This window comes from Capsicum annuum, unplaced genomic scaffold (assembly GCF_002878395.1).
Source record: "Capsicum annuum cultivar UCD-10X-F1 unplaced genomic scaffold, UCD10Xv1.1 ctg1935, whole genome shotgun sequence".
NCBI classification, from domain to species: domain Eukaryota; kingdom Viridiplantae; phylum Streptophyta; class Magnoliopsida; order Solanales; family Solanaceae; genus Capsicum; species Capsicum annuum.
In genome coordinates this window covers 169014-195595 of record NW_025825190.1, presented here as the reverse complement: position 1 = coordinate 195595, position 26582 = coordinate 169014, and the positions used below count along the sequence as shown (strand labels likewise).

Sequence of the window (26582 nt, the reverse complement as noted above, 5' to 3'; positions counted from 1 at the left end):
AAAAAATAAAAGTTGAGCCTTTTATCTAATCACAAGGTTCAGACATGGTCTCTTTTGAACCACAGCATTCACATTACAATATATAAATCAGAAATGTTCAAGCTTAAATGCAATGTGCAAGGACGGAGAAGAACGAAAAGGGTAGCAAATGAAACATAAATTAAGGAGGAGAGGAGATTCTAAAGGGATTGCTAAAAACTATCTTGATGGACCAAATTCCAACTGATTTGAAGAGAACATAGCAAAGAAATAAAAGAACACATAGGGAAAAAAGATATATCTACCTTGACATTCTAGTTTCTACTTCTCCAAATACTCATAACACCCGAAATGAATGCATACCATTTTCTAGTCCAAAAACTTTGAAGCTTGTATAAAAAGAAGAAAAGAAACACAAAAGAATCTGCGAAGAATTCACAAATTAAGAAGATCATAATTAATCTAATCCTTAAGCAAGAACGCACCAGACATTGTGCAGAAGCAAGAATTCTCCAGATTTGGGTTAAACTGCTGCAAATACATCAAAGCGACAAAAAGAATACCTAATTGTAATGAAAGCTAAATTAGCGCGCTAAGTATTTGGAGAAAATAATTGAAAGTGGAGGGAAGGGTTGCCGCCTATATTTTCCTACTAATTTGGCAAACAATAATTCTTTCTATCAATTTGTTCGTTTAATTTTAATTTGCATGAAATTTAAGAAAACTAAAATTTTATCTTATTTTGATTTAACGTAAATAATTTTGGAAAAACAATAGACATGTTGACGGTTTGGAGCTTAGTTATAGAAAATTTCAATATTTTTATAATTACTGTATATCACGATTTTAAATCTGTCGAGATACATAATCAGCTCCCTATACATCTAATGAATATATATATATTTTTCTTTGTAAAGATACATAATTAGCTTCCGATATTTTTTTTTCCAATTTTGAATCTGTCGAGATTCATAATATATCCAATGATATATTTTTTTCCTTTCTAAAGATAAAAAATTAGCTCCCGATATATTTTTTTCAATTTTAAATCTGTCGAGATACATAATTAGCTTTCTGATACATCCAACGAAGATACATAATTAGTTGACATTTTGTAATTACTTTGTAAGGGTGAAATTTGTGTAAATATGGTAAGTTAAGGTGTACATTTATGTTATTTTTATTTGATTATGATTTAGCATGAAATTTAAGAAAGTAAATAAGATTTTTGAGTTTGAATCTTGTAATTTAAATTAAAGATATGTAGAATCTATCAAAATATTTTTAATCTCTAATCTTAAACATGTAATGGGATTAATCAAATTTAAAAAGTTGCCCAAAAAAAAGGAAAAACACATTATTTTTTAAACGAACTAAAAAAAAGAAAAAATAAATTAAAACAAAGGGAATAATAAATTTAGAAAAACATTGGATAGAAAATTATGAATTATCATGATAAAAAGATATTTTTAGTCATGAAACTGTGTTGGCATCATTTTATTTTACACATAATATTTATTATATTATTAAAAAAAAATACGCTTATAGATAATAAAATTTGTATTTAGAATATAATAATCAAGACAAAAAAATGTGGAGTGTTATAATATCTATAAAAATTCCTATTCTTCTTTTTAAATGTAAAATTCAAGATATTTTTGGTTTGATCGTGAATTTGATCTTTATTTGAATATGAGTTTAAATTTGATTCATCATAAACCCTTTGATGACCACCACAAACAATAGTTCTCCCACAAACAAGCAAAATATGATCTTTAATAATTTAGAGATAGTACCCTATTACCTCTCTGAACTATACCCAAAACGGTAGAGACACACCTCAACTTAAAGGGAGTCCTATTACCCCCCCTCCCGAACTAATTAAAAGTGTAATTTTGACACCCTTAGTGCCTACGTGGCACATATGTGGTACAACACACTGAAGTATCCACGTAGGCACACGTATGTGCCATGTAGGCACTAAGGGTGTCAAAATTACACCTTTAATTAGTTTGAGGGAGGGGGGTAATAGGACTCGTTTAAGTTGAGGTGTGTCACCGCCATTTTGGATATAGTTCAGGGGGTAACAGGGTATTTTCTCTTTAATTTACCTTATCCTTATTTGAAAACTTTTAGAGAAATGTTTGAAGGGTTGCAGATTATAGGAAATTTGTAATCTTTAATCGACGAGCTCCTCTAATTTCTTGTTAGATTTTTTTTTTTTTTAAATTATGAGACCCCTATTTGTAGTTATGGGATGAAAAAGTTGTGATGAGGAAAAAACATTTTCACCTTGTTAGGTTCAAGTGGCATCACGAAATTTAATTAATCATCGCTTGTCACTTGTCCACGTGACATGTTTTACTTGTAACTGAATTTGACTAGGCATGCTATGTCATTTTAATATGCGAAATGATCTTATTGTCTCTTTTATTTGACTTGACGTGCCACATAATTTGGCACGTTGCCTTGAATAAGACCTCTAGGATAAAATGATATCTTGAGTTGGGCAAAGTGGTTTGATCTACCATTTGTTGTGCAACCAAATGGGTTAACCAAATGTTAGGGGTTGGTATGGTAGGTTAGATATTGAGTTAATTTTTTTGATACCGTGATTGTAGTATTATGGCATACTATATATTCTATATTTTTAGTTTTTTCTTTAAATTGGGTATTTATAAATAAAATATCGAATTAATATGACACTGAAATACATAGCTACATAAATAGTTCATTTATATTAGCGGAAAAGACAGAAACGACACTTCAAATAAAACTATTTCTATGAAAATGATCATGAAATTTAAATTCTACTTTCTAGCCATTTCAATTTATTGACTTGTTCTATACCGTTTCTACACTCCTTCTATACAGTTTCTATACATATCTTATACATATAAATATTCTATACGAAAATTTTATATTTTTGATACATAATTTATACAATAACTGTACATTTTTCTTTTACACGTTTTATACAACAATTATATAATTTTCATACACTTTCTATATATATTTTTTATATATTTTATACATAAACTTATTTAATAGAGCTATAAATTTCTATACATATATCTTATATAGATACATATTTTATTTAACAATTATATCATTTTTATATAATTTAAATATTATTTTTAAATAATAAAAAAAGCAGAATATTTGATCAGTTAAAAAATTTATAACAAAAAAAAATTGAAATACTTTTAAAAAGGCCGAATTACCCAAGTTGAATATTGTATCAGTATTGTATATAAATGGTTAGATGTTGGAACTTTGACTACTTTATTTTAAATATTGAACTATTTTTTTGTGTGGGTAATAAATTAACAAACGAAGTTGCTTGTACTTTTTTTTTTAATATATATTTTTTACGTATGTAGGGAATTAATATGATATATAATTGAGATACTTTTTTGGTTGAAAAAAAATACAAGAAGTCATGATTCACTATTATATGAGTATATATAAGTCAAGTTGAACAAATTAAGATTACCGATTTACCATGCATACTGAAAAAAATTGAAACTCAATTCAAAATTAAAGAACCATATCGAATTAATAGGGATCTCATAATTAAAAAAATATGAGCAGGTTTTGGTTGAAAATTAAAGAACCACGTAATAGTATAGTATTTTAAAAATAGAAAAGCAAAATTACTAAATCAAAGTTTTGGTTGAGCAAGTTTATCATGTCCTGAATGACTACCACTAGATCTCATTTGCTCTTTGATGAAATACTTCTGTTGTTGTTATTAGTTGGCCAAGTTTCTTGAATGGCTAAACACATCGGCGGCCCCTAAACTTGACACAAACTTTTATTTTGGTATGTCACTAACCATTGTTCATTTTAAACACCTCAACTAGTGTTCCTTTGTATCATTTTTGCACCTTTTTGCTGACTTGGCACATTGTGTGTGCTGCACATTCCTTAAGCGTGTGACTAGCTATTTTTTGATAAAAAATACATTTTTTTGCTTTATCTTCTTCACTCTTTATCCTTTTACCTTCATCTACCAAATTTACAACTTGAAATAAATATTTGAAAACTTAGAAAACAATTTTCAAGTAAAATACTAAAATTTTAAAATTGTGTGCAGTGAATTGAATAAATTTTGATACAGTAACGACAATTGCACATTTTTTGGCGAATGAGGGTTTGTTTCGATGTTAATGAGGGTAAAGATGGTGGCTTGAAGATGGTTCTTTATTAAAATAAAAATCGAGAAGAGGGGAGGTTTCTGTGTAGTGGAAAATTGAGTGAGTGAGGAAAAAATTGATGGAGGGCCAGTTGGTTGTCAATGAAGAAAATTAATAATGGGGCGTGTTGTCGATTGGAAATTGAGGAGGATGGAGAAATCAATGGTGTTAGTGAATTGGGTGTATTTAGGTATGTGTGTGTTATGGAGGAGCTACGGCTTCTCCGATCTTCTTCACAAGACAATTGTGCTGCTGTTGTCCCTTTTTTCTAAAAAAATTAAATAAATAGGTTTTAAAATAGGTTTTTTTACAATATATTTTTCAGTAATTATTTTTAGTATGTATGTCACATGTTTTCATTTAATTTGTTATTTTGATACTTCAGTCGTCAGTGTAAAACACATACCTTGTATATTTGACTGATTATAAAAAAAGTGTCAAAATAACACAACACAACCTAACATAAGGTATCTAAAATGAACATTGCCTAGTTAAGGTACCAAAATGAAAGTTTGCGCCAAGTTTAGGGGATTTCCAATAGTCATTCAAGAAACTTGACCAACTAATAACAACAACAAAAGTATTTCATCAAAGAGCATATGAGATCTAGTGATAGAATTGTGCAATGTCATGATAAATAGTTGGGTTTGAATTGAAGTAGCTATATATTTTTTTTATATTCTAACGATCAAGGGACTTCATCGATTTTATAAAAATTGACGGACACCACTCGGCCTTAATGTTGGTTTTCTTAAATTGACCTGCTAATTTTTGATGTTACTGAGTTTGACGATTTTAATTAATAAATCAAAGGTGTCTGTCGGTTTTGATCTAATTTTAATCTCTTATATTGTGGAGACAATTAATCGCCAAGATTGTAGCCGCATTGACAAATATCCACAATTTAATGCATTTTGTGGAGGTTATCACAACCACTACAGTAAAATCGACACAAAAAAGTTGTATAGTGTGAGTTAAAATAAACAAGATAAAATGATCTTATAATGATATTATTATTATGATCTCCACAAATAAATCTCCACAATTAAGTTTATATTTAATGGTGGAAAATAGTTAATCAAAGATTCAAAAAATGCTTTAAAATTTTTTAAAATATAGGATTACACGTTAACTTTATCTCCGTATAATTGCTCTCTATGATGTTACAAGTCCTACTCACATTAGGTTTAATTAAATGTTTTCATTTGTTATTTGAATTTTTGTAAGATATAGTTCGGTGTTATCATATCATTCTATAGTTTCGTCGTATTTTTATCTATAGAAAGTGCTTGAAAAAATATTTATCAGTTCAATATTTAGCTACAAAAAAATTCACAGCAAATAGTCAAATTATTCGACTACAAATTTAAATTGTCTCTGTTTAAATTCTATATATTTTCTGACAACAATTTACTGTCACTAAGTCACAGGTTGATTAGAGACAATAAAATGACTGTCACTAATTGGTTATATTATTAGTAAAAAAAATTAATGTCACAATTAAATATAAACTATTATGGTAGAAGTTTATCACATTTAATGACAAATTTTAATTCGTCGCTATTGCAATAGCTTATTTTTTGTGACAAATTTTTTTCGTGTTCAAAATTATAACTAATTTAAGACAAATAATAATTTGTCACAAACTAGAAACATTATTAGTGACAAAATAATGTATCATTGATAAATTAAAATTCGTCACTAATAATTCTTAATAAATGGCGCCAAATTATTTTTTGGTGGGCAATTTTAGTAGACAAAATGTTGCTATGAAATTGTATGTTTCGTCACTAAAGTATATTGCTCATGTATTTAAAGATGAAATCTAATTTTTGTCACAAAAAATGAATAATTAGTGATGAATTTTTTGTAGTACTTAATAATTTTGTAGCTAAATATCACTTTTGTTATAGTGAATATATTTCGTCAAACGACCCACATATTAAAAACTAATATTGAAAAGCACAAAATCTATTGGGAGAAATCTCTCCCTAAACAAAACTCTTCAATGACTACATTGTGGATGCTATTGTGTTATGGTATGAGAAGATATCTTATATTTATACGCCAAATATGAAAATTTTTTATATTTTTCTTTCAGAAAAAGTAAAAGTAATTATGATATTACTTTTATTTTTCTTTCAAGAAAAGTAAAACTTAAACTTAGTAAGACAATTAAAGTAAAATTATACCCTAATACGGAGAAGGGCCACACTTTAAGGGGTGTGATGTGGACATCCTACCCTTAAGTTCATCACCTCTTTCTGCGCAAAAAAATAAATAAATATGAAAGAGTCACAAAGGATGGAAAATGAAATGTTAGATCTATTGATTAGGAAAGAAAATTATAGCAAAAAAGAGCATGTACGTATAAGAACTTACACAATATTTTACAGATCTAAATTATATAGAATGACGTATGTAAAGAATTTTTACACTTTTCGGTATCGAGCTTGCTATGAAGAGTATATGTTGTTCTAGGTCAACTTTACATGGTATAAAAATTTATAGAGCACAAAACTTAATATCTTACTCGACATACCTGCTCATGAACATTTGGTGATAATCCAAGTAGGAAAAGTCAACAACCAATAGTTCAGCTATGAAACTCAAAAAAATGGGGATACTTTAGGTATGTTTTTGATCCTTTAACTTCTTCTAAAAACATAATTTAGGATATCTAGTTTGTATTACAAAAACTATTCAAATCACACAAATGATTATCATGCATAATTGATTTCGTTGATAGCTCTAAAATTGTATATTCTGTACAATATCCTCTAATCAAACTGAAAACGTGTTATTGTTAAGTCAACTCATATATTCGTGACCACACAAGCCTTAGCCTTAGCATATATAATTTGGAAGCACAACCACATGCAACAATAATAAGAAGTACATCAAAGACGAAGATGTCTTACAAAGCTTGACAGATGGACTTCAATAGAACTTCCATAGTTTTCTTGAATGTCCCGTTGAATCTGCTTGGCGGAATTCTCAACAGATTCTGAATAGTAGCTTATATTAATCAGGGCAAGTGTGGTTATATCTGCAAAATCTTGAGGGATCGAAACCAAATGCCGGCAACGATCAAGAGATAGTCGTTCAAGACATGGAACATGATCACAACTGGCTCTCCAATACCAAATGCCTAAATCTTTCAGTTGCAAGAACTTTAAGCAAGGAAAACCTTCCTCAAATACTTCCCATTCGTAGCCTATGTAGGCATCATGTGCAAGTTTAAGGGACTCGAGTTTTGGCAATTTACCAACAATGCTCAAATTCTTCCACCACAAAGAAGTCCCACTAAAAGCTAAAAACTTAAGGTTTTGTGGAAAGGCATCTGGAGGAGATAGGAGCAAAGGTGGCAAAGGACGAGCAGGACGAAGGGGAATAAATGGAAAAGCACCTGGACGAGGAAGGAGCTGAGATGGTCTCTCCAGAAACATCATTTCTGGTTGTTTTCTCCTCGTAAACCACGTAATATCTTGTGGAGTAGCACCATAAGTTGTAAAGCTTTCCAGAAAGCAAGAAAAATTTGGATTAGAGAGACAAAATTTCAATTCCTCCAGCTGATCTAAGAAGCGAAAATCATAGAGGTCCTTGCGACGAAGAAAATCTTCTCGGATGCCACGTATTTGCAGTTTCCTTAAATTGGGAAATAGTCTAAAGACAGATCCAGTACAATACAGAGGATTCCATCCCGACAGAAATTGTAAATTTTTCAGAACCAGACTTTCCTCTGTTGGCTCATGATACTGCAAGTAATTCCAGTCCAAGCTGAGCCGCCTCAACTGCTGCATCGTCAAAATTTCTGACGGTAATACGAAAGGATGACGCCGGACCTTGTGACGTGACAGCTTAAGTATAAAAACTTGCAGATAACATAGTCTAGATATTGATGAAGGAATGTCTATTGATGAGGAAATATCTTCTCCTAGATGGCGCTGCAGGCCGGGAGAAAGACTTAAAGCTAGGTATCTTAAGTGAATTAAATCAAGTATCTCACTAAAACATCTCATTAAAGCAAGATCTAGTACTCTTACTAGCTTGAAATGCAACAACTCTGACATGAATCTTCGCTTTCTTTTGAAAAGCAAAATAGAGTGAGCCTCATTATTGGGACATCTAGACAACTTTTGCTCATTACTGATACGGCCTCAATCCTTCGAGAAAAAATGCATGGTTTTCTCACTTGGATTTTGATCATTCTTTCTTTCAACAACATTCACAAAATTCATGATCCGAGCTTCTCTCAAGCAGAGTTCACGAATCACATCATGCATTCCACAAGCTTTAATCTTTCCATCAAAATTACTCTCCTTGTGGATGAAAATTAAACTTCTATCCACAAGATCTTTTAGACATTTTTTAGCCACTTCTTCCATACTTTTCATCTCGTCTACCTTCAGAAAACCCTCTACTGCCCATAATTTCACAAGTGAATTGACAAAAATCAATTTATCCTCTAGGAAGATTGCAAAATATAGAAAGCACGCTCTTAGATGATGTGGCAAGTGATGGTAACTCAAAGCCAAAACTTTCATGCATTGGGTTTCAAGAGCTGTGTTTACTACTGAGCCTATGTTCTCGGCAATAATTTGCCATTCAGTCCATGCTTTGCCAATTTTGGAGAGAAGCCCAGCAATCACAACAATTGCTAGGGGCGATCCTCCTCATTTGAATGCAATTTGTTTACCAAGTTGTTCAAATTCAGGGGAGAAACAGTCTTTCACAAAGACCTTTCCGTATAGTAAACATCAGCTTTCATCAGAATTCAAAAGGCGCATCTGATAAGGTGGCTTACCTGAGCTAGCATATTCAGCCACCTCCATATTCCGAGTAGTCACGAGAATTCGGCTTCTACAATTACAATCTGGGAAACACAGTTTTATATCATCCCACGCATCTTTAGCCCATATGTCATCAATGACAATCAAGTACCTTGGGCCTTTTAGAAGCTTTTGCAATTGGTCTGCTAGTTGCCAATCATCTTGCTCCTCATAAGTTTGATCAGTTTTTCCACATATGGAAGAAAGAAGGCATAGGAGTACATTTCTCGCACAATAAACTTGTGAGATAGTGACTTTTGCACAAATGTCAAAACAAGACAAAACAAACGGGTCATTGTAAATTTTGTTAGACAAAGTTGTCTTACCAATGCCCCCCATCCCAACAATTGAGACAACTTCTAGATCATCGGTACCTCTAGTGAGTTGGTCCTGCATCATCTCGAATTCATTTTCGTGGCCAACCATCATATTCTCATGCTCCAAGGAACATCGAAATGTGCTAGAAAGAGTCAAATTTTGTGCTTCTACATCTTTGCTTTTGGTGTGCCTGCTCTGCTTCGTCGTCCAGTCATTCATCATGGAATCAATTTGTCCTACTCCTCGTTTCTGTAATGCTAGTCCTAGTTTAATTTCGGTTTTTGCCAAAAAACCTTTGCTTTGTTCTAAGTCATCCATACACTCTTCGACTTTGTTGTAACTGTCCCGGATTTTCATCCACAGCTTCATGATGGAATCAATATGTGTAGGGTCCATCCCATTTTTTCCACTTTGGCTGCAACAACATTGAATCCCAATTTTCCACTTTGGCTGCAACAACAAAATTTTCAAGTTGGCAGATTTCAAACACTTTGAAATATTACTTCCCATTGATGTCATCACTTACATCAATTGGGCAGGTTTTTTTTGCCTATACATAGAGGCAATTTCAGCTCACTTCAACACACCAAAAACAAAGAGGAAAAATAATATAGAGAGCTGTAAGGTATTCCACAGATTGTGATAAAAAATAGTCAGTGAAGGAAAAATTAGAGTAAGCCATATTTTTAGTAAGGTGGGAGTCAAAAGAAGGTTATTTCTTTTGAGTTTGTGGTAGTCATTTTGAGTATTATATTTGTGACTATGGTGTAAAAATTCTTTACTATAGTAATATTAGTTGCTCCTCTTGGTTCGTGTTTTTTTCCTTATTTAGAAGGGTTTCCACGTAAAAATCTTGGTGTCATTATTTTCATTTATTTTTTCTATTATTCTGCCACAAATACTTTTGTTGTTATTCCGGGTTTACCCAACAAACCTGTATGAGAGCCACGGTTTGTAATATCTGTATTTTTTGATAAACAATAGAAGCCAACACAAGTAGAATGGTTACCTTAAATGGCATTAATTATGCCATTTGGAAGGAGAAAATGGAAGATTTGCTCTATGTTAAGAATTTTTTCTGTAGTCTTTAACACTATAAAGCCTGAAAATAAAACCAACAAAGAGTGGAACCTGTTGCATAGACAGGTTTGCAGTTTTATTAGGCAGTGGGTTGACGATAATGTGTTGAACCATATTTCTGGGGAAGACACATGCTCGATCCCTATGGGAGCATCTTGAAAGTTTGTATGCTCGAAAGACTGAAAATAATAAGATGTTCTTGATAAAACAAATGTTGGGGTTAAAATACCATGATGGTTCTCTGATGACAGATCACTTGAATAACTTTCAGGGGATTATGAACCAGCTATTTGCTATGGACATTAACTTTGATGAAGAAATTCAAGGCTTGCTTCTACTTGGTTCCCTATCAGACTCGTGGGAAACATTTAGAACTTCTTTATCAAATTCTGCTCCCGATAGCATGATCTCTATGGATTTTACCAAGAGTAGTGTTCATAATGAAGAGATGAAACGAAAGTCTCAAGGTTCCTCTTCGTCTAATGTCCTAGTGACTAGCGCTAGGGGGGAATCAAGAATCATTGTGCTCAAAATAATGAACACCATAGAAGCAAATTTAGTGAAAAATTTAAAGATATAGAGTGCTATCATTATGGGTTAAAAGGGTACACAAAGAAATTTTGCCGAAAGTTGAAGAAGGAGAAAAGATACAAGAAGAAAAAGAAAGAAGACGACAATGAAAATTGCGTAGCTACCATTACCACCGAAGATCTTGTTACTATCCTTGATGAAAATCTAATAAATGTTGCTTGTGATGAGTCAAGCTGGGTTGTGGATTCTGATGCCGCATCTCATGTGACATCAAGGAAATATTTTTTCTTATCTTATACTCCAGGTGACTTTGGAACTTTGAGTATGGGCAATGAGACTGTTTCTAAGGCGGTTGGTATTAGTACAATTTATTTGAAAACTAGTACTGGATCTAAACTAGTTTTAAATAATGTAAAACATACACCCGATGTTTGCTTACACTTTATTTCTGTTGGCGTTCTATATAATGAGGGATATGTTATTACCAATGGTGGTGGAAAATGGAAACTCATTGTAACACCTCGCACATTTGGGCTAAAGTTTAAACCATTGTTCCTATGCGTATAGACCCGAACTCATTGATTCTTTGTTAATAAATGTGTGATGAGAAATCATATAGGTTGTGAATAACTTTTAATGTGAATTGAGATCACAAGAATCCCCTAACTCTAAGACGAGTTGAAAATAATTCTATCGATTTAGTTTTAGTAGATACTTCAACTTGGGTCAATTTCATTGACTATAAATTCTGTTATATAATGAACTGGTTGGCCTGCTATATATCAAATGAAATTTGTTTGAGTTTTCTTTCCAACGCAACTGATTTCGTCCAAATCTAACATCGAAGTAAAAAGTTATACCCAATTTACTTCAGCATGTTAGTCTGTCAACTAAGGGACTGCTGCGACTTTTTTTTTGTTTCTTTAGGGGTATTTTAGTCTTTTACCTCAACCCCAATCCTTCTAAACACAATATTTAAGCCTCTTAAAATCATTTTATCCTGATATTCATCAAAATTCCTCTCAACCAAAACCCTAAGCTCCAATATTCAAGATCAAGAATTCAAGTCTCTAAGTTCATGATATCCAAGAAACTAATTAAGATTCAGATTCCATTCTTCTAACTACAAAATCAAAGGTATGTGGAGTTTTTTCTAAATCTACATGAGCATAGTAAATTCTCCTTAATCATTGTTAAAGGTTTTAGAAATCTTGAATTTACAAAAAGGGTTTTGGATTTATAATTAGATTCATGCTTTTAAAGCTTTTGATGATATTGATTTGGTCTTGAGGCCTTTTTCCCAAATTGATTTGTAAACTTATATATGTATGTATGTGTTTAAAGTTATTAATTAAATTGAGAGCATGACTGTTTACGCTCCCTCTCATGTTGTAATGCCTCTTGATTTTAGAATATTATTTAGAAGCATGGTATCAATGTTATTGACTATTGTTGAAAGATTTAAGATTGATCTTTAAATTGATGAGAGAGTTTTTTTACATGTTGATAAATGTTGAATATATCTATAATGAATGAATTGCATGGTTTGCCAAGGATACATGACCACCACATATTTGTTGAAATGATTGAAAAAAATGATCTTTGCCTAATTTGATAAATGTTTTGGAAGAATGAATCTTTTTGAACTGTTTGAAGTATGGTGTTCTAAACTTATGTTTTGAAAGAGAAAACTGTGATATGATATTTTATGGCTCAGAAACATGACTGCAAGTCTTGGTATGACGATACCAAATCAGACAATGCCATGACAGACACAGAATTGAATAGAAATCAGATTTTTACTCAGACTTTCAGATTTTGAACTTTGAAAGATGCATATTTATAAAAGGTTAAAAATGGGCTTAAAGAGAGTTAGATGGTTACCCGAAGAAAGTACGAGTTGAAAGGATCTATGCTAGAAACCGTGATTTGCCGACACGGGGTTATGGTACCATGCTTAGTGATCTTGTGTACCTTGATTCATGTCGTCCCAAATTGGGACTATGTTTAGGTATCCTGATTTGTGATCTTGTGCACTACCATGACATGATGATTTGATTGGGGATTATGACACCATGCTTTGCGATTTTGCGTGTTCCCCCTTGCTGACACCCCAATCTTGTGACAAACTTGGATTGGGGGCTTAGACGTCGAGTCAAGTACGGATTCCATATAGCCCGTGAGATTATAAAACTATAGGGTGTACCATCTAGCTCAGAAGTAAGACAAAGAATGATTTATGATTTCAAAGAATTGTTCAAAGTCTTTTAAATATGCCCATGTGTTTTTCATATATCATATATAAAGCTGTTTATAAATTGCTCTCACTTATGTTATATAAAAATACATTATATTGGATTGCTCTGCATACCAGTACATCTGTATTGACCCCCCTATATTTCAGGATTCTGAGATATCATCTTGGGGTCCCGTTAAGTAGTAGATTGACTTGTCAGAAATTTGCAACTGGTGAGCCTCCCTTACTTCGGAAGGCCTGTATTAGAAATTATTATTGTTATTTCATTTTTGATTCATGTCCCGACTGGGGGCCTTGTCCCAGATTTCAGACAAATGTCATTTTCAGTTGTTAGAGATTTCACAGATTGATGTTAGACGTTGTTAGAGGTTTATAGAGTCCATTCCAGGTTGTTCAATTGAATTGTGATATTGATCATGATTCCGTATTATTTTGTATTTTTGCATTTCCTTTTTGTATATGAATTGTGTATATGATTACAACTTAGAAGGGCTCTCGGGCCTTCATGGTTTGGGATGCTCGTCACGGCTAGGGCCTAGGTTTGGGTCATGACACTCATTAAGGGTTCTTTGGTTATGGCTCGTGGAGACAAACGTTATGGTCTATACTGGACTATGGCTTCTACTTGTGCTAACATGATGAATACAGTTGACATCGCTAGCTCTTCAATATTATGGCACAAGAAACTTATCCACATTAGCGAGGAAGGACTTAATGTTCTGGCCAAGAAAAAATTATTTTCAGATTTTGAAAGTGCAAAATAAGAAAAATACGAGCACTGTTTGGCTGGAAAACAAAATAGAGTTTCTTTCAAGTCTCATCCTCCTTCAAGAAAGACAGAGTTGCTTGAGCTGGTGCATTCAGATTTATATGGTCCAATAAAGAAAAGGACTTTAAGTGATGCACTTTACTTTGTCACTTTTACTGATTATTGCTCAAGGAAACTTTGGGTCTATGTCTTGAAGACGAAAAAGGAAGTATTGGGTGTCTTTAAGCAGTTTTAGGCTTCCGTTGAAAAAGAAACAGGGAAGAAACTGAAGTGTATTTGTACTGATAACGATGGTGAATATTGTGAACCATTTGACGAATACTGCAAGTGACAAGGTATCAAACACCAGAAGACTCCTCCTAAGATGCCTCAACTTAATGGTTTGGCAGAAAGGATGAACAGGACCTTGATAGAAAGGATCGATATTTACTTTCTAAAGTAAAGTTGCCAAACTCCTTTTGGGGTAAAGCTTTATTGACCGCTGCACATGTTTTTAACCTATCTCCTATTTTTTCTTTGCAAAGTGATGTACCAAATGAAGTTTGGTATGGGAAAGATATTTTCTATGACCATTTGAAAGTATTTGGTTGCAAAGCTTTTGTACATGTGCCTAAAGATGAGAGGTCAAAGTTAGATGTCAAGACAAGGTAGTGCATCTTCATTGGTTATGGCCTTGATAAGTTTGGTTATAGGCTATATGACCTAGTTGAGAAGAATCTTGTAAGAAGTTAGGATATCGTCTTCATGGAGAATCAAATCATTGAAGATATTGACAAAGCGGAGAAGTTAGAATCTTCAAGTTCTGATGGTGTGGTTACTCTTGATCAATTTTCTCATACAAGTGTACATGATATTGGGCTAGACAATCATGGTGACGCCCAGAATCATGTTTAAAATCAACATGTTGATGTTGATAATGACAACGATGCTGTTATTAATGATGCTGCAGTTCAAGAAGCTATAGATGAGCCAAATGCTCCACTGAGAAGGTCTACAAGAGAGCGTAGTCCTTCTTCTCGTTATTCTCTTAATGAGTATATGTTACTCACTGAATCGGGAGAACCTGAATGTTATGAGGAGGCCATGGAAGATGAGCATAAGGATCAATGGATTAAAGCCATGCAAGATGAGATGAAATCTCCACATGAGAACCACACTTATGAGTTGGTGAAATTGCCTAAGGGCATGAGAGCTTTGAAGAATAAGTGGGTGTTCAAAGTAAAATTTGAAGAACACATCTTGAAGCCTAGATACAAATCCAGATTAGTTGTCAAAGGATTTGGTCAAAGAAAGGGTATTGATTTTGACAAAATATTTTCTCCTGTCGTCAAAATAACCTCTATTTGTACAGTTGTTGGTTTGGATGCTAGTCTTGACTTAGAGATTGAGAAGATGGATGTGAAGAAAACTTTTCTTCATGGTGACCTCGAAGAGGAGATTTATACGAAACAACCTTAGGGATTCAATATGAAAGGTAAAGAAAACTATGTGTCCAAACTTAAGAAGAGTCTCTATGGCTTTTAGCTAGATGACAGTGGTATAAGAAGTTTGAATCTGTCATGTGGGAACAAGGCTACAAGAAGACTTCTTAGATCACTGTGTATTTGCACAAAATTTTTCTAGTGGTGATTTTATCATCCTCTTGCTGTATGTGGATGGTATGTTGATTGTGGGCAAGAATACTTCCAGAATTGATGAGTTGAAGAAACAGTTATGCAAGTTTTTTGCTATGAAAGACTTAGGTCATGCTAAGCAGATTTTGGGCATGAGGATTACTCGTCTCAGAGATGAAAGGAAACTTTACCTATCACAAGAAAAGTACATTGAACGTGTATTGGAACACTTCAACATGAAGAATGCTAAGGTTGTTAACACACCTCTTGCTGGTCATATGAAATTGAGTAGGAAAATGTGTCCTATAATGAAGGAGAAAAAAAAGAGCATCGCTAAAGTTCCATACTCCTCAGTTGTCAGAATTTTAATGTATGCAATAGTGTGTACCAGACCGATATTACTCACGTAGTTGGTGTTGTCAGCAGGTTTCTTGAAAATTCAAGAAAGGAGCACTGGGAAGCAGTCAAATGGATATTGAGGTACCTAAGAGGAGCCTCGGGAGACTGTTTGTGTTTTGGAGGATATTATCCAATCTTGAAGATCTATACAGATGTTGATATGGTAGGTGACTTTGATAACAGAAAATCTACTACTGAATTTTTGTTTACATTTTCAGGGGGAGCTATATCATGGCAGTCGAAGCTGCAAAAGTGCATTGCGCTATCTTCAACTGAAGCTGAGTATATTGTGGCTACTGAAGCTAGCAAGGAAATGATATGGCTCAAGCTATTCCTTCAAGAGCTTGGATTGCAACAAATGGAGTACATTGTCTATTGTGATGTCAGAGTGTAATAGACTTGAGTAAAAACTCCATGTACCATGCATGAACAAAACACATTGATGTGAGATACCATTGAATTCGTGAACAAGTGGAGCACGAATCGTTCCATGTTAAAAAGATTTACATGAGTGAAAATTCCGAAGATATACTGACAAAGGTGGTGCCAAAAGACAAGTTCGAGTTATGCAAAGAACTTGTCGGCATGAGCCCACCCTGAGAAGAACAAGGATACCTCCTTCAGATGCATGAGATTTGAGGGGGAGATTTGTAGGGTCGATTCCATTTTTTCCACTTTGTCTGCAACAACATAGAATCCCATTTTTCCATTTTGGCTGCAGCAACAAAATTTTCAAGTTGGCAAATTTCAAATACTTTGAAATATTACTTCCCATTGATGTCATTGCTTACATCAATTGGGCATGTTTTTTTTTGCCTATAAATAGAGGCAATTTCAGCTCACTTTAACACACCAAAAACAGAAAGGAAAAATAATATAGGGAGCAGTGAGGTATTCCACAGACTGTGATAAAAAATAGTCTGTGAAGGAAAAATTAGAGTGAGCGATATTTTTAGTAAGGTGGGAGTCAAAAGAGGGTTATTTCTTTTGAGTTTGTGGTAGTCATTTTGAGTATTATATTTGTGACTACGATGTAAAAATTCCTTACTATAGTAATATCAGTTGCTCCTCTTGATTCGTGTTTTTTTCCTTATTTAGAAGGGTTTCCACGTAAAAATCTTGGTGTCAGTATTTTCATTTATTTTCCCTATTATTCTGGCACAAATACTTTTTTGTTATTCCGGGTTTACCCAACAATATGTTCTATTGCTTGTTCCGGGAAACAACAGAGTTTCCAGAAAGCTTTACCTCGTAAACTATTTGTTTTTGCGTGTAGAACTTCTATTGATTTTGAGTCGACTTCGTCTTCTGCTCTGCATGCTATCTCCGCGATTTGTGCTTCCAAGCTTGCCAATGCCACGACATCGCCCTTTATATTGTAAGGTTTCTCCATAATAGCTATCAAGGATTCAAGCTTTTCGTAGAATGATTGCAAATTACATCCTGTGACTTGCATCGATTGTTGTACAGTGCTCCTAAGGCAAGTAATCGCAATGTAAGCCATTTCTCTTGTGGTTATGTGTGTGATGTACAATAAGGAATTTCTGCACATAGAATGTATGATAAAGGAAGAATAGCAACAACCAACAAGTTGGTACTTTCTAAATTTATTTTAAAAAGAAAGTGCAAAGAAATTTCCATCACATTTCCACCTTGGTCCACAATCCATGTAGTGATCAACCAGCTATAGCTTTCTTTAAACAATTATCATCAAGAGTCAAACTAAGTAAATTTTTAATTACTTCTCTGTACTAATTTATGTGATATATATTGACAAGGCACAACTTTAATTACTCGTCCTTCATAAACATTTGTGTGACTAGAGGTAAAAATGAACGCTTTGTCTGGAGAAAATGATTTTAAATTTTTCCATTTTTTGGAACCTAGGAAACCCACAATCTCTAAGCATTTTGTGGTGACCTGCTTATTGTGCAATAACTCACAAACCACATAGGAGATGTAAAACTGCATATGACTGAGCGGGACAAAGGCTAGACTTGATTCCACGGGAGACCCGCCTCCCAACTACTCAACTATGCCCTTACGCCTTTACGTGTTGAAAGTTTTAAAAAATATTTTTCCTCAAATGGGTGGCATTTCAAGCTCATTATTTCTTTCCTCCCACCTACCCACCCTTAATCACAAATTTCCACTCCAATTTAACTTATTCCAACTGCCCCACTTTCTAAGGAGGAAGTAATTTTTCTTAGTTGAATGAAAGAGACTTTAAACTTGCTTCCAACAACCTTCGTTAAAGAAGAAAAGTAGTCCTTTTTAGAAAACAAAAATAAAGCACTTTCTGTTTTCAAAATTGAGAAATTATGAACTGAGAAATATTCTGCCTTCTTGTCTGTGGAAAAACTCCATATTGCACCACATACGTCATAATACCATATTATGTTGGGTTTATAGTAGATGAAAGAAGTGTGAATGAAAAAATGGAGAGTAAAAGGGTGGAGGGACGGAGACACTAAAATGGAAAGTGTACTTCCAAATTGATATGTTTACTCTTTCCCCCACATTGCTGGAAGAAGAGAACTTGAGTGTTTATATTGATGAATACTTACTCCACATGGCAAGTGAGGCAAGAAATAATAGATGCCTCGTGCCTTCGTCATCGTCGCTCGGCTCGAATTCGGATTTGGTCGATCAATGAGATCTATCTTTTTGAATAAATTTTATTTGACAGAAATAAAATAAATAAATTCAATCCAAAAAGTCTTTTGAAACTCCATTTAAATATACATGCCTGCAGTAATAACAGATGCAATATTCGAAGAGAACTGGTGCCACTGTTTCAATAAATCGTTGCACTTTTTGCGAACTGATGCACTGCTTCTGTGTTTCTATTTCTGAACTGGTGCAGATTTTCGAAACAATGTTTCCTGAACTAATATGTTAGTTCGAACAGATGCAACTCTACAATGAAGTGATGCATTGTTTCGAACTGGTGCACTGTTTTAGCAAAATACTGCACTGTTTTGGGTAAACAGATATGCATTTTCAGAAACATCACACTTCTAAGATGGACCATTGTCTCTTTTCAGAAGAGGCATGTCACGACCCGAACCGGGGCCCTGGCCGTGACGAGCATTCCAAACCATAAAGGCCCGAAACACCCCTATCTATCTGGTAATCATGCACATAATTCATATGATAATAAGATATGCGGAAGATACACAATATTATGAAAAAATGTTCATAAATCAAATGAAATCAACAAAGGGGAAATAATGTCCCACAACATCTATCGACATCTGAACAACCGTCTACGAAATCTCTAATACATGACTGAAACAAATTACTATCTGAAAACTGGGACAAGGCCCCCAGTAGGCCCAAAACTACTAAATGATAAATGAACTGACAGACATCAGCCATTTCGAAATATAGAAGACTCACCACTTGATTCTGCAAATCTATCGGAAGAGATCTACTGGTTATCTGGACCCCTAAACTGTGCCTCCAAACCTGGGAGGGAAGGGGGTCAATACAAAAGTACCGGTACACAGAGAAATCAAAAACAAAATATAATATTTTTTTTCAAATATAGGTGAGAGCCATTATAAAGCAGTTTCATATCAAATCATTTGAAAACACATGGGCGTAATGTAATAGTTTTCAACAACAATGTAATGCAACTGAGTTAGGTGGAATACCCTACATATAACATTTACACCAACTGTCAAATCTCGGTTGCCACCGAGATTAGAGTATAAGTGAGGGAAAGACACACAAGATCACACAGCAGGGTGTCTCGACCCAATAAAGTATAGTAGTGCCCAAGATCACTTAGCCTGGGCTCCTAACCATAGTCCCAATTTGGGAATGACATAAAGTCAAGTACACAAGATCACTTAGCCTATTACCGAATCCCCATATTGGCAAACACGATTTCCAGCGATGAGCCCTTACACTCAAACGCCTTCTTCGGGCATCCACCTATCTCATGTAAGATCAATGCATCAAACTCTATTTAATTCAATCACATAACTTATTCTGTAGGGTATCGTCATACCCGACTTGCAAGCCATCAATATCACATCATTCTTTCATGCAACCATTATATTCATCATATTTCAACATAACAACCCTCTCATTGCAAGTTAAAACCATGACCATTTTCAAAATATTTCATGTCACGCTTGTCAAGATGATTTCAAATATTTTACATCATATGAGAATTTAAAACGAGATCATATAAAGAGAGGAATTTCATATAATTCATGCTCTCATGTTAACATCTTTTCGGAATACATACATATACATATATCCTATATCAAATCACTTCGGGAATAGGCCTAAAGACCAAATCAATATCATAGAACGTTTAAAATGGGATTATATTCATAATTTCAAAAGCCCCATTTTTAAAACATGAATTTTTAAGCCCATGAGATTTTTGAGATAACCCCACGTACCTCTATATGCAAAGATGATAGGTGCTTCTTGAAGCCTACGTTCTGGGGATTCCAGATATGCAATTAGTTTTAAAAACCTACGGTTGAATCTTGAGTTGCGTGGGTTTTAATTTTGAAACCCTAAGGAGAATTCTTGGGCAATTTTGATGAATGAAGGTGTATTTTGGGGTATTTGGGAACTGAATTTCGTGTTTATGGCTAAATAAGGGTGGGAAAAGCACTATTTTGCCCCAAAAATGGAGTGTTTAAGTCACTTGAGTAGTATTATATGCGGCGCACACCTTATCGCATAATATAGGTTGTGCGGCGCACTCTTTATCGCACACATTAGGTTGTGCGTCGCACACCTTATGCTGCACGACACACTCAACTTTGTAAAGCCATAACTTCTTCTCCGGGTGTCAGATTTTCGCGAAATTGGTATCGTTGGAAAGATAATTCGAATAACTTTCATTTGATATATAGTAGGTACTCTAATTCAATATATAAAAAGAGTAATGATTGATTGAAATTAACCTAAGTTTCAACGCTCACTAAAATTTGAACGATAGGAAAACTTTCAACTTGTCCTTGAGCTTGGGGACCTCTATGATCTTAATTCTTGCTCAAATAGGTTTCCACACTACATAATTTATTAACACACTAAACTTGCATTGGATTTATGGCTTTTGGAACCTTTACGTAAAGGAAATGACGATTTTCATTCTCGTCCGAAATGCGGGGTGTTACATTATCTCCCCCTTGGGATCATTCGTCCCCGAATGATGGGTAGGAACTTGTAGAAACTTAAAGGTATGGAGTAACACGGATATGATGTGCCTTCTAAGAAAGGACATAACTGATCTGAAATATTTAAAATTCTATAATGAAACTGAATTCTGAGCTGACTTGACTTTTCTTGCTTCAAGAAGCTGATTCGTGCTGAAAATTTAGGATTCCGTTGAAATATTCATGATCCAATCATACATATTGAAATTAGGAAGTGATAACTTATGCAAGTACGAATCATAAAACATCAAGACTTAGATCGTACAAGGGTATTACACTATCTGAGCTGAAATACTTCTAAAATTTTGAGATTATACGCTGAACTCTTATGCACTGAGTCATGAATAGATAGCTGAATCTAAAACATGGTGCTTGGAATGAACTGAACTCACAATTTATATGGATGGAATAGATTATCTCTTGGGAATGGCCATACGCATGAGACTTCGGATAGTAGGACTGGGTGAAAAGGTGGAAAAACCATAGTAACTTGTCTGCCCGACTGTTAAACTGAATTACAGACTGAATTATACCAGACACTTATACTCAACTAGAGTATCTCTTCAACACTTTCTCTAAAGAAGTTCTAGCAGTAATAGGAAGCCACAAATCTTGGGTATGGATTACATAAGACATCCATCTGAGGGAAATCACAACATTTACACTACTCTACAGTCTGGAATATAGAAATATAACTCATAAATTAGGATAGAATTTCTAGGACTTAGTCAATGCGACTTCTTACTTTAAAGATTAGCACACTCCTCGAATACTCCCTTAACTATACTATTACCCGTAGATACCATATTCATTCGATCCAACTTATTTGTTCTCGTATTTGCATTTATAAATCTTTTTACTGATGTCTATAGTAACTTAAATCCTCTTCACCGTGATCAGGCCTAACTCCAACTCGCAAATTACTACATGCCACTCCACGATACAAGTCTAAACCATAAGATTCCACCTTCTACATCTCTTAAAAGATCATACCCTAAGCCTATCATGCCTTACCACTTCAATGGCTAACTCTGAACTATTACTACAAAGTCGCTAGCGCATATAGCATTCCTTAACAAAAATTCCAACATGTCATTCAAGCCTATCTCTATAACCACATATGAAGTTCAAAGTAAACACTCATAAAGACACACTTCACATATTCTATTAACCATCTATCGATATAGCTCCCACACTCTACCCCAAGAACACACACACACACATACATCTTTCAGCTAACCATCACATGCATCAAAGACTTGGGCCCAACCTTACTTCGCACTTATGGCCTTATCTAAAATAAGCATACTATGATCTTACACCAATTAGAAATATTTACTCATCACCACTACCATCACATAAAGAGGAGTTACTAAAGATTAGAACATAAGATCTTGAAGCAAGGAAGGATGTTGTATGAAACTTGACACTTAACTGTGGCCTGGGGAATGGCAAATCAACATCCGGGATTTATCAAAGAAAAAAATATGAATTGGGGCATACATGGCTATGAACTATATTCCACCTATCGTAAAGAGTATAGCATGAATTATGGGAACTGAGCACACTATAAAGTGTGAATACATGAGTCATGAGCTGCATGACCTCAATTTAGAGTTCATGACATATGGAATATGATTTCGACGGGTGAATGAACTGAAGTTCCTCATTTAGGAATCTGGAAGAGCATGCGATTTTCTATCATATACATGAACATAAACTATGATCATGGAAGTCATGGAACTGAAACGTGAGGTATGAGTAGGTATTAGGATAACTGAAAAATACTGAAATTGGAATGGGTTGAGCCTCACTCTTCCCTTCTGATGTTCTTTGTCATACTGATATCACTACTAGAATCTGAAAGCCTGACTTGGTTATTCACTCTATCATCTCCCCTTTAACTTCAAGCCATCATATTAAGTTTGGGAGATCCCTTACTAGACTCTAAACTGAAGTACACTCACTGCACTCTGGGGTCTGGAAAACTACTATATACGCATATCATGGCACTTAACCTGAATGAATACACTTGAAAGTGGAAAAACCACTGTTAATACTACCTTCTAAGATACACTTTATCATTCTATAGACCCAGTAGTCATCATATAATACTTGCACACTTACAAACTTTGGGTCTTCATGGGTATCCCCATAGTCGGAGTGCACACCCTCTAGTGCTTTAACTCTTATTTCTATTAGTTCAACTTTCAAAAACTCAAACTTAGAATCTAGCACTCAACATGGATATCACCAAGCCTTCAATGAATCATACTACTTCCGACATAGCTCACCAATATCGCGACTCCAAACTTACATCTCTCTACTATGATAATCAAGATCATATAAAAAGACTCAACACTATCAATCAAAACTCCTTAACTTGGCTATTTAGAACACCATATACCATCTAACTAGTCTTTCTCCACCTAGCAACTCAACGGTACCACTCGTCACACAAAACATATAATAGTCTTAGAAAATACCGCAACCTCAGATTACCTTGGGCATACTTCTACATTATATATGCAACATCATACTTCACTACGAATCAAATAAACTTAAGCTCTTGCATATACCATTCAAGCCTATTAGATTACTTCCATAAAACTAGTATTATTAACCAAGAAATCATCACATCTACCTTCATGGACATCAATTGTTCAAAACTTAATATATAGTGCTAAACATGATTTTACAACCCAACCTTACGCATGATTCTCACTTGGATACCATGAAATAGACATCAAGAAACACTAGTACACTAGAACTTCCAAACAACAAATAATTGATCTTGACCTTACGGTCTTCCTTATCATAACTCATTAGCATGTACTATTTTAACACATCAAGCCTACTAATTTTTTCCCCACAAAACATACATCATTAATCTCATGCCACTATTTTTACCACCACATTCTACATTAAATTCAAGCATATAGTCCTGTACCAATCATCTATCACTACTGAAAAATGCAACATAATATGCTAGTCCATAAAATTTGGGACATACTATACAAATGCCTCAAAAATCACTACATATCTTCTCATAAGTAGTACTAGTTTACAATTACCAACGAAAAGAAGGTCAAGGGGTAAAGTTACATAATAGACATGATCAACCTTAATCTTATATTATAACCCAATACAATCTTTTCTACTTATACGGATTTCTCACTTCATACTTACTTACCCAAACTACATTTAGACTACCTTCAAATTCCACAAACAACCATGAGTCTATACTTACTACTTACTGGCTAATATAGCCATTTTCACACTTCAAGCAACCAACAAATCACCCTAACTAACAACTCGTTCTCTACTTTCTACTAAACTAACACACAAGGACGAATCACCTCTTTACCAACTCAATCTCATGCAACCAGATTCAGCTATATATATATATATATATATATATATATATATATATATATATATATATATAAAACCAGCACAAGAACAAAAAGTTGCTAGTGAATCAAAATAGGCCTCACACGGCTTCACTAGACTTTGATTTTATATTTTGAACAAGAAAATGAGATGAATGACAAGTCAACTATGCTAGTGGATCGAAACATCCCCACACGGCTTCACTAGACTTTATTTTTTTCAACAATACCTTGATGAAAAATTACATGAGATAGAAATTTAATATGCAATATCCAATGAACTAAGAATACACATCTTACTCTGTATAAAGAAAATCGGAGTCAAACACTTCCTCCATGGACTACCATACCATCCACACATGCTACTAGTTACCATATTAGTCTATCATCATAAGGGGGTAAATCGTTCTCGAACATCGATTATTCAACTAAAATATTCATTTACACAAAAGTCACCCTCGCTTTGACTTCTAACTTTGTGACTTCACATCACTAACTTCTTGGTCTAATTTCACTATCAATAGGTCATGACAACAACACTTTAATGCATGCTACTATTCGGGTGGAAATACAGTTCCAACATTCTACTACACATCATCCCCCCTTAGCAAGACATTTGTAACATAAATTTGAAGGGGACTAAATGCAGTTAATACCTCAAGCTGAAAAGCACGATGCCATCAGGATCAATGTTTACATCGGAATCAATACACATTGAAGCACTAATGGACTCTTCTCAAGTCCTTGCATAAATTTTAACTCTTATATGGTTCAATCAGAAAGGACCATACCATTTAGATTCTAAACTTCTGCACTTGAATCACCTGACTTTTTTTACTTTCGTATGGGCGACACCATAGCACGAATTAGAGTATGAAAGAGGAACATTCTGACTCTATTGCACGAACTAGAACATGAAGAAAGAGAGACATTCCTAAACACCTAGTAGCCTCCTGCTTATAAGTGTGGCGCACTACACACCCATAAACAATAATCTACCCGACGCAATTTCGAAGACACCCTGGAACCATGAACCATGCTTTGATACCAAGTTTGTCACGACCCAAACTGGAGCCCTGGCCGTGACGAGCATTTCAAACCATGAAGGCCCGAAACACCCCTATCTATCTGGTAATCATGCACATAATTCATATGATAATAAGATATGCGGAAGATACACAATATCACGGAAAACATGATCATAAATCAAATGAAATCAACAAAGGGGAAATAATGTCCCACAACATCTATTGACATCTGAACAACTATCTGCGAAATCTTTAATACATGATTGAAATAAATTACTGTTAGAAAATTGAGACAAGGCCCCTAGTAGACCCAAAACTACTAAATGATAAATGAACTAACAGACATCAGCCCTTTCGAAATATAGAAGGCTCACCACTTGATTCTGTAAATATATCGGAAGAGATCTACTGGTTATCTGGACCCCTAAACTGTGCCTCCAAACCTAGGAGGGAAGGGGGTCAATGCAAAAGTACTGGTACGCAGAGAAATCAAAAACAAAGTATAATATTTTTTTCCAAATATAGGTGAGAGCCATTATAAAGCAGTTTCATATCAAATCATTTGAAAACACATGGGCATAATGTAATAGTTTTCAACAACAATGTAATGCAACTGAGCTAGGTGGAATACCCTACATATAACATTTACACCAACTGTCAAATCTCGGTTGCCACCGAGATTAGAGTATAAGTGAGGAAAAGACACACAAGATCACACAGCAGGGTGTCTCGACCCAATAAAGTACAGTAGTGCCCAAGATCACTTAGCCTGGGCTCCTAACCATAGTCCCAATTTGGGAATGACATAAAGTCAACTACACAAGATCACTTAGCCTATTACCGAATCCCCATGTTGGCAAACACGATTTCCAGCGATGAGCCCTTACACTCAAACGCCTTCTTTGGGCATCCACCTATCTCATGTGAAATCAATGCATCAAACTCTATTTAATTCAATCACATAACTTATTCTGTAGGGTATCGTCATACCCGACT

General features: G+C 34.4%; 1 pseudogene; it reads right to left on the bottom strand.

Annotated features, from left to right (window-relative positions):
* Nucleotides 1-3275: 3275 nt before the first annotated feature.
* LOC107842101 lies at nt 3276-17663 on the bottom strand (annotated as a pseudogene).
* Between the last annotated feature and the right edge of the window lie 8919 nt (nt 17664-26582).